The sequence below is a fragment of the Bicyclus anynana genome, chromosome 21, assembly GCF_947172395.1.
Source record: "Bicyclus anynana chromosome 21, ilBicAnyn1.1, whole genome shotgun sequence".
NCBI classification, from domain to species: domain Eukaryota; kingdom Metazoa; phylum Arthropoda; class Insecta; order Lepidoptera; family Nymphalidae; genus Bicyclus; species Bicyclus anynana.
The window spans coordinates 146021-159612 of record NC_069103.1 but is presented as its reverse complement, the minus strand read 5'-3'; the positions used below and the strand labels follow the sequence as shown (position 1 = coordinate 159612).

The window sequence follows — 13592 nt, the reverse complement described above, 5'->3', positions numbered from 1 at the left end:
GTCCGGGATCCGTAATCAGTTGTAAAAAATGTTCTACGAATCCCTGACTAAAGGTAAAAAAAAAACGTTATAAATTTTAAATATGATAGATTTACCTAGTTAGCCAATTTACATAATTGCTATGCTGCCATCAGTAGGAAATTTGATTTCATTTGATTTGAATCGGCATGAACCAGTGGAGCGCTGCGTTTGTTACGGCTGATTCACATTTCGTGAAATAAAATTGATTGCAAACTAAACATTTAACTTAATAATCGTGACTGAGTTGCGCACAACTCAGTCCAAACCAATCCACAGTTCACAATTTGTATGAATATTGAAATTGTTATATCTTTCTTGATTATTATTAAATATAACCTAAGAGCCCGTGAACTCCAGATCTTCGTCATTTTGTAAAAGCTGAAAGTTTGTCAGCTCATGCTCCTACCATAAGTATGTACGCCGTGGTGGCTTTGGAAGGTAGACGGTTGAAGTATAAAGTGTAATTTTTTCATGTTTGCCTCGGCATAATACCTATGAGAAATTGTATTCCCAGTCGCCAGTCTATTAGTTTCGCGGCAACCCTTCGAAAAACACTTTATAGGGGCTCGAGCTAAGGATTGCCTTCAAGCCAAGTGTCTTGCGAATGGGGATATCATTTTTTATATTATGCCGATAACATTAAAAAAAAAATATACTAGGGTGGTTAAGGATCTGGATGATCTTTCCAAAAACCACCACGGTCCATACTCCATAGCTGGTTAATGTACTTATCTGGTTGTCCAGCGACAGCCAGAGCCTGCGCTCCGTCTAATAGGTTTCTAGGCAATGATATTTTATATACTAGAGATGAAGCACTAATGCATCAAAACTGAGGAGAACAAATGTGGAATATTGAGTTAATTTCATTTAGTCGCATATTAAACAACGAACGTTATACATATAAACAAATAATACCTAAATATCGTCTACAATGTCGAGTTGTGTGTTCAGGAAGTGTAAAAACTATATATACATAAATATATAATGGGATTAACGACAAAGTGCTTGTGTGCGCTCAGTGGAGTCGCTAAATACGGATTACTTTTTGCGGTGATTTTATATGGACGTAACCTATCTATAGTATAAAATTATCATTGTCCCTAGTTACTTTCTAATAATTTCTTACAATGTTCAACTATTTAACCTTAATGAAAAACCTTGCTCACATTCAAGTTCTTACAATTCAAGCTGGTACCTATACATACTTATAGGAAGGTTTAAATAACGTTCGTTGTTTAATAATAAGCGACTAAATGAAATTAAGACAATTATTCTCCACGCATTTGTCCGCCTCAGGTTTGATGCGCTAGTGCCCCATCTTTAGTATATATCATTGCCTAGGAAGGTGAATGAATAATTTCTTTAGGGATGTCAACAATCTTAGGAGATATATCGATAACTGGAAATTTGGAGGTATACTGTTGGCATTGACAGGCCGTACGGTGAAAATACGTTCGGCGCTCGGTCGATAATAATCATTTTATCGATTCAACCACGTTTCTACAATACCTACTCATGTTGTACCTACTGACACCGAGAAATAACTCGAGTCGGGCATGCACCATGTATTACAATTACATTCTTGGTTTGTACTAGGTGTTCGAATCTAATATGTCGATTATGAAGTAGGTATTTCTTGCATTGTACTGTGACACTGATGAATTTACTTACAATATTTCAGCAATTCTCATTTCAATTTCCATTTCCATAGGTAATAGAAGGTAGTAATGAAGAATTACATAATAGATACTTAACCGAAATATTTGATTCTTATACGTTTAATGCGTTTATTCCCGTTTCCGTGAGAATACGGGTAAAAAATATATCACATGCAACTCAAAAATAACGGTGCTTTCTACAACACCACAAACTTTACCTCTTTATAATATTAGATATACCTACCTAGATTTTGAAATATAATCGAATATTAGAACTGATGTAATAATTGTACATTTCTCACACAAAAACAAAACGACTAACATAAAGTTAGAATGGTCTTCTTTCGCGTTTTCTCAAGAAAAAGAATTACTTAGGTAGTTGATGGAGAAGTGGGTGTCAAGTAAAAATGATTAGTTTGATTTGGACGTCATATTTTGCAAGCCGTACATGTCTCAGTCGGCCTCGGCGGACACCGCGTCGCGCCCGCTGCGACAAACACCGCGGCCGTGAGTTGCTTTGTTTCCGGCTGTAATGTACTGTAAACATGTAATTGTTGGGTGCGCTGGAGGTGCGACTCGTGATTTGGCAATGTAATGAAGCGAGTTTTTCTCGCAGCGCCTATTGTTCGATCGCGCTCAAACATTAATGAACAAAAGGCTAACAAGCCATTCTTCTACATGAAAGGTGCTCGCGTACAATGAATCGTGAATAATCCGCGGCGACGGCTGAGAAAGAAATTGTTCATGAAATAGCTCTTTTTTAATGTGGTCATTAAAGTAAAACAGGTTATTATTCCGTACGGAGCGAGCAATTAACAGTGGTGAAACTAATTAAGGCAGTCGGATAGTTTAGAAGTGCACGCAGTTTGAGCTTGTGTACCTGACTGCCCGAGCGCCTGCCGCAGTCACGCAGCGGCGGGCCATTAGTGCGGCACGCGGCGCCGGCGGCCGAGCGAGACGCTGGTGAATTAGCATTCACGTACGGCACATGAAATAAACATCGAGACTAATGGATGATTGCCGGCCGGCCCTCGTCTGCAGTCTGCTCACTGCTGCGCTAATCTCCTTCCAGTTTACGCTTCGCCGTAACAACCGCCGATAGCGACGAGGGGCGAAGTGAAGCTATATTTATTTTATCTGCGCTGCCATAATAAAAAGTTTATTGTAACTTTTTATGGCCCCGATATTGCGCGCAGCCTGATTCGTAAAGTACGGCCGCCTCGGGCGAGCCTCTATATTTGTCCGCGCGAGCGAACGCAATAAAAACAACAAAGAAATGAAAAGGCTACATTTTGTATAGAGCCTCGCTCTTTGTAATGTAATTACAGTTCCGCTGCTCGCTCGCGTCGCGGCTACTAAATCTCTGTAATTACTTTTACGGTATACTTTAAATTCTCTGAATTATTACTAGTTTTAATTATTACGGCTCACGATCGTAAGCCTCTGATAAGATCGCGGTGAAACTTTACATTTGAAATGACCGCAGCGCTCGGTCTCGGTGGGGATCTAGTAACGACTGTCAGCGTTTGCGAAGGAGCGATAAGTGTCTGCGCTCGAGCGCCCGTCGCAGCGACACAATGGCCTCGCCGCGGTCTGATAACGCGACGATCAAAGCGGCGACTTCCTCGGACGCGCCGTGCGAGCCGCCCCGCGACGAGCCCCGAAACGCGCGTATAATTTATTGTCAGTATTATCTCTCGTAAAACGAATATCCAATTTATGTTCGCCCTCGCCCGGCGCCATAAAGTATAATATTATCGACATCGCCCCCTCCCTAGGCGATCACGAAACCGAGCAAGGATCGGCCATATTTTTAAGTGCCGAACTCGACGAGCGGACGCGCCGTCCTCGTCTAGGCGCGCGCGTCCCGCCGGGAGGGAGAGGGACGCGGCTAGGCGGGCTTCGTGTTTGTGAAACGTTCTGCTCCATTTCAGGTATCTCCGGATCAGTCAGAGCTCCAACAAAACGTTGTAGCGTGTTATTTACATATCACCGCCCAGCGCTGAGCGCCGCTCTACGGGCCTATGAATAAGCAATGGTTCGCCGGTCGTTCTGGAGCGCTTATAAATGATCCTATCGAATTGTAAATCCTTAAAACATGCTCGCGATGGGATGCCTCGAGATGTTATCGTGCCCCTCCATGGAGTGACCTTTCATGAATGTTCCATCTCCGCGCGTTTCGACGGAGCGTGGCATGAGACCTCTATTGGTAGTTATTAAAAGGTCAAGTTACGAAAACATATGGAAATATTATAGATTCGATGTATAATACGATCGTAATCGATTGCTGAGACATGAGGTTATACTCGTAGAATAGAAATTTTAGACCGACAGTCGCGCATGAATATTGAAATCGCAGTTTCTGTTGAGCACTTTAAACTCGTCGCCGAAGTGTGCGCCATTCATTAGTTATTAGTAGGTTTATTTACGCTAACGGTGTTTTAACTTCAAATAAAGGATAACTTGCTTAATTCGATGCTTATTTTTATTAATGTTCTTATCTTTGAGTTTCATCATTTATTTGAATTTTGACTGTATTTGTCGACCTATTATTATTTGATCAAAAATCAGTTAGTTGACTAGTTGAGATAACAAACACTTTTATATATAAATTGAAGTTTCCCACCCGATTCACCCCTTTAATTTGAAATTTTAGAAAAATCAAATAAATGCAGTTGAAATATGAAAATATATAGGTAGTAGAACTTTCACCTTTTTTGAAATCTGTTAAAAAGTTACTTGATCGCCGTTGGCAATCCGGATAATCGTGTATCCGTATAACAAATGTTCGGCTAACTGAGCTTAGACTGTACGGTACCAGCAGGAAATGTTATCTCACTGCTGCCAGTGGCAGCTAAAAGTGCTCGAGCGTCGAGCCGTAGTAGAGCCGTCGCGCGTCGCTGTGTGTGTGTGTGTGCGGCGGGCGGCGTCGTACGCGATCAGCTGATTGGCGGCGCGCCGGTGTGCGTGTGCCCCACGCACACAGGCGCGCACAGCTGACTGCGCGTAATTAAAGCCAGAGACACACTCGAGCGACGCCCTCGCGGCGCAAGGGGAATTATTAACTTCTCTGTCTATTACTATAACTACTTACTGCCTTTATCTTGTTATTTTTAAATTATGCACAAATTTTGTGATAAATTAATCTGCCTTCAATACCGGTAGTAAAGTCACTATAAATAATAGTTAAACTTTTTAGAACCTTTTAGTTAAAACTATTTAATTTTGGTTGATTAATTAAATAGACATAATTTTCATAAAGATAACAACTCTACCAAATTGGATATCACTAGTAAACAAAAAAAAAAGAACTTTATAAAACTATACCAAACCCGCCTATTACCGTTTGAATTTTTTGCGGAGGTAACAAAAGTAGATTAGAAACCGTGTCTGTGTGTGTCTGTGTGGGCACACGTCGCGACACAAAACAAAATGGCGAATGTTTACCAACCCGCCAAGTTCCGCCGCCACCCGCGCTGATACCGACGATGTGTGAGCAAACATGTGGCTAACCCCGTGCGTTTACGTAAAAAGCTAAAATGTTTGCTTAACTTAACGAATTTACTTATCACTATGTCGAAATATAGATATATATTTAGACAAATTACATACCTATATGTATCAACACTTACATTATGTTACGTTTGGAAAGCACCAGCTTCCGGTCTAGTACACGTTTAAACAAATACTAACCTTTCATCATCATCGTTATCAACCCATATTCGGCTCACTGCAGAGCACTAGTCTCCTCTCAGAATGAGATGGGTAAGGCACCACGCTGGCCCTATGCAATTTCACAGATTTTACACACGCAGAAAATTAAGGTAATTCTCAGGTATGCAGGTTTCCTCACGATGTTTTGAGATATTTAATTTCTTAAAATGCACATGACTGAAAAGTTAGAGGTGCATGCCCCGGACAGGATTCGAACCTACGCCCGGAATCGGAGGCACAGGTAATTTTCACTGGGCTATTCCACGAAACTCATTAGCCGTTAGATTTATGTAAAACATAGGCAGTGTTTTCGTAAAAATCAGTTTGTTTTAAATTTACTTAATACTATAGTCGTAGTGTCAGAATTACTAGTAACTTGTAAATTAGCAGACGTTAATTAGCCGAAATTCAAAGCAACGCATCAAAGAGTTAGTGCATTCCAGACGCGACATCTCGTACAAGCCTCTGTGTACGTTTCACTCTAGAAGGAATAAAAGTCTCAGCTAAAGCATGCTCGAGATTTGGAATAAAACGTACAGGACTTGAGTGTAGTAGCTTTGCTTCTTGGATTGAACACGTGTTTCAGTGAAGAAAAGTTAATTATAATGAAAAAAAGATGGCTATGCATTTCGTTTATAAAACATTATTTACTGTCGTCATTGTAAATGAAAGACGTATTGACGAAGATCACAAAGCAAATGAACAGAGAAGAGAAAGAAATTATAATGCGAAGCAATCAAGACGTCAGGTTGTATAACGAATCGCATTCGTCATCAAATGAACTGGAAAATGTGTCCAACAGAGCGAGCGTTCAATTCCAAATGATTGTCGTTCCAAACCAATTCTGAAACCTGACGAGCAACAGCATCTAGGCGATGTCGTCGCAAATCACAAGTAGGTCACATTCTCTCCACGTCTATTATCAGGCAAACAAAGCGGTCAGAGCTGTCGGTCGAGGCTGTCCTTTATCCGAATGATTTTAGATTTCAAAAGAACTCTCTTTGAAATCAACATTCTTCTGATTTTTGAATTGTCGTTCACCAATACGGCCGGTACGTGCCTAGACTGCGATTCAGAGAAATTTAGGCCACGCTCAGAGTCCATTTTAATAAGGCTCACAATAATGTAGCAGGTTTTTTGACTTGCAGATTCTTTTGGGTCGAATTTAGCGTTAAATTTGTATTTTTTTTTGTCAAATACGGTTGGTTGTTTAGCGAATTACAATTTGACATGATTAATTTTTCTGAAACTAATTATTATTCTCACTATTTAACAAATGAAAAAGTAGGCTAGCGCATACAAATAATAAGCAGTTGTGTAGGTAATAATACATGTTATTTTATACAATCTGTAGATGTATAAATAATCTGCATAAATTAATGTCCATAAGTTAATATTTTATTTAGCAAATGAAGAGAGGTCGTAAGATGAATTTAATTTTATAACATAGAGATATATTTAAGTTAATGTTTATGACTTATAATAGGTAATATAATACCTATTAATAATCCTGCACTATTCAACTGCAACTGCACATAAGTGATGTGTGCTTTTACGTAAAATAGGATACTTTCTTAATCCTCGAAACCCTTGTCAAGCTACGAGGAAAATTCCACTTTGTAAAAATATTTGAAAAACTTTTCATCTCAATATCAATTTCTATAGCCATTTACGAACGAGCCATTTTAGACAAAGAAAGCAATCAAGGCATCGGATTCCAGTCGAGTTCTCCGGCCAGCGGAGTAGAAAAAGTGTCAGGTTTCACCACAGCGCTCGGATCCAATCAATTACAGCGAACAGACGCATCGGGATGGACATTTTTACACGTCACTTCCCCGCTTGGTGATTATAAAGAAACGATGATTATCATTAAACAGAACGCCAACGATGTTTGAGATAATGTTGTTTGCGCGAGCGATGATGATGTCAGCACTCGAGCAGCGACTCTTCTCTACAAGAGACGTCGTGCCGGTGGCGACACGAATGTTTGATTGTTTATCATAACAGCAACACTCATAACAGCAATAATAAGTGTATTATTTATTTTCAGATTTAGTGATTCCAATAACATACCATCATTTTATTCAAATCATATTCTGGCTTGTTGAAAATCATTATTAGCTTTAGCTAAGCTAACTTTAGTTAAGCTTACTAACTTAATCAAAATTAAAGTAAGTAATTTGATTTTGACAATTTAAGTTGAGAACTATTTAAAAAATGTTAGCGCACTTAAGACAAAGTATTGATTTGCCATCGACTAGAACAAAGTATGTTGAAAACCCATGCAGCATTCTGACACGAAACACGTTTCCACGACGAGATGAACGATGGGATCGTACATCGAGATAGTGCGCGTAGAAAAGGAAAGAATCGAGAAGCACGCCAGTCGCGAGATATGAAAGTCAAAATGCTGGATAAGCTGATAAACGATATGAACGATTGTCACGCACGACTGCCTTTTGTGTAGATAACTCCGTAATTCTGTAACTCGTGTAGAAGCCACGAGTACCTTCCGAGCTAAATGTGAGGCGGCTTTTGTTTTATTTCATTTTCTCATTTCACCAACGATGTGGCAATAGATAACGAGGAGATGCATCGGGGGTAGAGTGGTGGGTTGACGATCTGAGCCATAGCGACGTTATTTCAAAATGTTTCGTGCTTGTTTGTACATCTTTTATACTTTTGATTTTTATTTTTAAAAATTAATGATTTTTGTGTTATTAGCTTATAACGCAAGATTCAAAAACAAATGAGTAGTTAATTTATCTACTGATAATATAAGACACATCCAAGATTCGAACTCGGGATTTTAAAATCGACAGCTTTACAAGCTATAAACCTTAATAGAAGTTCGTTAAGTACATCTATATATCTATCTATCCTATCAAACGACTATCTACGATCTTTATATCGCCATTAGAAGTACCAGCTGACAACACTCTAAGCAGGTTAATTGACTTCTTATCACGTCTTCCTCTTTAGAATTAATCAAGAATTACTTAAGTATCGCAATAAAGCAATAGTTTTTTCAAATCATTAAAAGATGAACGTCGACTCGCTTTCGAGATCGTAATAAGCAAAAAAACACCGAACAGTTTACACGCGCTGAGTGCTGAGAGAACTTTGATGTTTCTTATTTCCTCTTCACTCGTGAGTGCCTATTTTTTAACGTTTTTCTTCTCTCTTTTTGTGTGTAGTTTTTACGTGAGCCGCCTAACTACGCGGGGCATTAGCGAGCACGTCTAGTCATGGAAAGCTAATGTATTTTTTGTGCGTTCGGCGAATGTCGGTCAATCGCCGCTCGTTAGCGAGCGACAGACCGACAGGTAACACGTTGCTATTTTAACTCGCAGGCAAATTGACTAGCGGAGATGCGTTTTTAAGTACGTGCCAGAGACATGAACGAGAGACACAAAAACACTTGATGTTCGTGAAAAAATACAGCGACGTGGAGATTGTGCCGACGTCGCTAATGTAAAATACAACTTGCAAATTACTTTCTAGCCGTCAGTTGGTAACGAACGCTTGATACCTGACGACGTTTAGCCGTTATGCATGAGCTCCGACGTTTCACTGTATTTGTATTTTTATACTATACTCAGTAATATGCTCGACTGTTTCTACGGCTATTAAGAAGTACTCGAAACACGTTTTCTGTATCGTTCTTTTTGTTACAATGTTATTTTCTATGGGAAGTACCTATCGGGTATTAACATCTGGATGATTAAATCACATCATGTATATTTAAAGATAAATATAATCCTTTAAATAAAGCACGTCTCTTACAACTTTCTTAATAACAGAAACCGTGTGTATACTATAAAAAATTTCCATCGATCACTATCATTAAGATAAGTAATAGAAATATGATAAAAACAAGCGTTTCTGGATAATAATGTCTACGACCTTTTAAATCCATCAATATAGAAGTTATCAAAATTTACAGATGGTTGTATAGACCATAAATCATAGGAGATATGTAATCTCGGAACGTTGTAAGTCGTAACACAAAAACACTTGGTCGATAACTTAACGCCAGAGGTTATGGGCTGCACACTGCACACTCGTTAATGCCACGCTATAGTAAATGTTACGGGTTAATGTGACCCTTCATTGACCCATCGAACACTACGGTGATGGTAGCACGGTAGTGCTGCACTAACATCTGCTGTCAATGCAGAGCTGACTGGTGCTTTGATGTGTTCTCTCAACAAATCTTTAGAATCTGTATGCAATAGATTGTTTAGGACCACTCATTGTTGAGAAATGAAATATCACGTGTGTCTAACGGTGCAAAACGTCGTGAGGAAACCTGCATACCACAGAATTTTCTTAATTCTCTGCATGTGTGAAGTCTGTCAATCCGCATTGGGCCAGCGTGGCGGACTAATTGGCCTAATCGAATATGGGTTGATAATGATGACTCATTGTTGATGTAATTTCTACGTAAGCACATGACCATGACTATTGTATATTATAATAATGTATGATGTTTTTAACGAAGCTATTGCTGAGTTTCTTGCCCGCTTTTCTTCATAGATGCTCTCCGAACCGTTAGTAGAATTACTACAAACAAACAAACTTGATATTTCAAAACTAAGACGACTTGAAATAAAGTAATTTAGAATTTATTAAAGTTAAAGTAATTCGTTAACGGCCTAAATAAAAAAAGGATTCTTTTGTATCTTATGACATTATAGAAAACCTACGCGACTAGCTTGGATATGGGTCAATTATTTTCAATGGACCCAGAAATATGGTAATAAAAAAAATATATAATTTGTGGCTGAAATGTGCTTAAATTCCCAATAGTGTTGTTCATCGTATCAGCTAGTTACTACAGCGTAATAGCAATTATGTTATTATTGTGATGGAAAATTTTGGGAATATATTTATATACATATAACGGTATTATTAAGTAGACGGTTCCTCGTATCACGAGCAATTATGTCATGTGTGTCGCTCATTAGTGAGCGGACGAGCGAGCTGCGGTTGTCCGGCTGCTGTTGTGTTGTTGTGATTGTTGCTGGAGGTGGATTGCGAGCACTAATTGCCTAAACATACATCGGACTGCGAGCCTGCTTTAGTCAGACTTGCCTCGCTTTATGAAGGCTGAAGTTAGTCGCTCCTACCATCGAATCTGAAATGGAGTTATGGAGATTGAAATATGGTGGTAAGGTTTCAAAACCCTCAACTGTCAAAATATAATGAGTATTTATTAAAATATTTTCCATTTTGAGAAATCATATGCCCAGTCGCCAGTAATTTAGTTGCCCGGCAGTCCTTCAAAAAGAACTGTTATAAATTTTTTTTATGAATACTTTAAGGGTGTCTGGCGAAGGTTTGCCACGAAACTGTGGGTCTGGCGACAGGAGAAATGATTCCTCATGATAGCCCGTAGAAAATATTACACAATTACCTTTTATACATGGACAATTGAGAATCTGGATGCTTGTAATCTTTAAAAGTAACGATCTTCAGTCCTTAATTGACTTACATACTTACCCTATGGCACGGACTGGCAAAACTTCAGCCTTCATAAATTGAGGTATGTTTGGCTGCCGCAGGCTTCTACTGCTCAGTATCTGAAACACAACATTCACGCGAACGGGAAACACTGCGATATATTCTCAAAAGAGGAAGATGGACATGTTATTGTTTTGAAGTTCTCGTTTAATATTAATTAATGGAAAAATTTGGTGGTTAACATTTTTCCATGCGATAAATTGAATTTTCGATGAAACAGCCACAAGCCACTAATTATGTAGTTAGTATTAAATTTTGTGTTTTTAATTACAGTTATATTGTTCCAACTATAGCGTTTCGTATAAAAAAGTAATTTTTGTTTAGCAGCAATTTTAATACTCAGCAGGGGGTGACCAGGGACCCCTAATTACTTTAATAATGTGGTGGTAGTACATGTGAGATGTGTTTACTACGGTGGGCTCGTTCGCGTACAGTTTCAGATTTCCCGTGAGCTTTATCCCGTTTCCTACGCCATCTTGATCATTGCAGGTCAAGATGGCAGATTCAGACCAATTTATAAGCACATCGTAAGAACTCTGAAGGTAAGAAATGCAGCAGAATTGCTTTGTTGAAACAATCATTTACCTACGAGTAGTCGACAAAGTATTGTACTTCATAAAAGGCAAACTAACTGCATGTAACTGTATAGGAATATGTTATATAGCACTGTGAGTGTACGATTAAATAGATTTTAGCACTATGTCACTCTTATTTGTATGTGAATTCACAGATTCCTAAAAACCAATTCATCATCACTTTATCGTGGTGAAAAATCACGAAGCCCTTAGAAGAGACCTGGTCAGTGTTATCAAACTGTGAATATATTGATGAAAACTCGAGAGTTAGCCAGGGGTAGTTCTCGTAATTATAAAAGCAATAAAATATTAAGGTTACAAACGCAATTAGTTAATCTACAAAATGGGCCAATATTGTGTAAAGGCAATCCAATAACGAGTTAATGATATCAATAAATGATACTTCGATAGCCAATTTACTGTTATATTGTTAACAATAACCATTGTTTTTTATAATTGGCTTTACATTACCAGTTTACCAACTCGTAGCGCGGATATTATAATAGGTATTTCCGTCTCATTAAATCATTACTGGTGTACCGGCTTACATCGAAAATAAATGAATTAAAATATTATTTGCTCATGCATAGGTAGTATATATTTATGCATTATAAGGCTTAATGTATAAACACTTCTTGTTAAACGTTAGGTTTGTCTGGTTCGGGCGGCGCAGGTTGATGTACTGAAAAGTGAAAAGAGCCGGCCAGAAATTTGACAAATGATCATTTTTTAATTTCCTCTATTATAGTTTTAAGTAATTTTTACTTTCGAACTAAAAACATATCTATTTTTACCAAAAAAAAAAATAGCTGAAAGCTACTTGAAGACTGCTGGGCCGACTAACTTGACTGGAACATTATTTAGTTTGCTCTACATATTTCACAGGTGGTCTGTATAATGCATTACAAATGAATAACAGTTCCTAACCTACTATAATCTTACTTCTAGACAGGGGCGTAGTTACCGCAGTATCAGCCGTATCAATGATACGGGACCCCCAGACTTCAGGGGCCTCTTACATGTGAAAGCAAAAATTGGTAAAATGCAACGCACAATGTCACTCCTCCAAGGCACGCTACGTCACTGCTTCTAGATACGTGCGGTTAGGTTATTAATTTATGATCTCTATCTAATAAATGTTGTCATATCAATGTAAAAATATGTTCAGTAGTTTTCCGTGATCCCGTAACAGACGGATAAATCAAAACTAATAACATTGCATCGCTTCAGAGCTGCCGTATGTCATCTACTTAATTAGGTAGAAAGTTATGCAGGAATCTGTGACCACTATATACGTACCTACCTACTGGTGTTCAATGGTTCATTAATGTAATTATGTACGCATTCATTAATTTCATTTATTGGAAATGATATTATAAAAAGTATTACATTCAGGTTTTCTTTGAAATACCTATACAAAAGTGAGTGAAAACTTTCTGTTTAATCAATTTGTTATGACAACATTCACAATTAGCTGGACTTGCTTTTGCAGTTATCTGATACCAACTAATTACTCGTACCTAATTAAAAAACAAAACCAGTAGAAAAATGGTCGAAGAATCTTTAATCTTTATAATGAGATTCAGTCGTCATTTTGTCTTCAAGTCTCTCAATTATAAAGTGTAACTTATCTATGTAAATAAAGCCGAAAATATAATAATAGCTTTATATAGCATCGATCAGAACACAGAATCACCGACGAGTCGAGCACAAGCGGTCGACGAAATGTCTACGTAGTACCTACTCGCACACACACATTTATAAATGATAATGTGCTTTTTGCGTCCATTCATCATACCTTTCTTACTATATTAATTAACTATTGATTGACATTCAACATTTAAATATAATAAATAATATCTAGGTATTGCCAACGCGTACAAGTTTTTTGAATGACTTGGGTAACACTTTTTTCTAGTTACTTTACTTTTCTATGTTAGTTTTTGGATCCCTATCGAAAGTATATTTGACGATAAGGTTGAGTAGGTATATTATGTGATATTGGCATGATAAATTATCATAGACCATAAAGTAAAAGGTTGTCCAAGAATTAATTTAAAAAAGTCGGTCGATCGCTCGTTCTCGGAACACTGATTGG

The 13592-nt window shown here is 38.1% G+C and overlaps 1 long non-coding RNA gene across 6 annotated transcripts in view; it reads right to left on the bottom strand.

Moving 5' to 3' along the window:
* Nucleotides 1-735: 735 nt before the first annotated feature.
* LOC112047675 (uncharacterized) overlaps nucleotides 736-13592 on the bottom strand; it is a 33373-nt gene continuing 20516 nt past the window's right edge. For all 6 annotated transcript variants that reach the window (XR_008251912.1, XR_008251913.1, XR_008251911.1 and 3 more), the window contains one exon: nucleotides 736-753. This is a non-coding gene — a long non-coding RNA (uncharacterized LOC112047675). The remainder of the gene's footprint in view (nucleotides 754-13592) is intronic.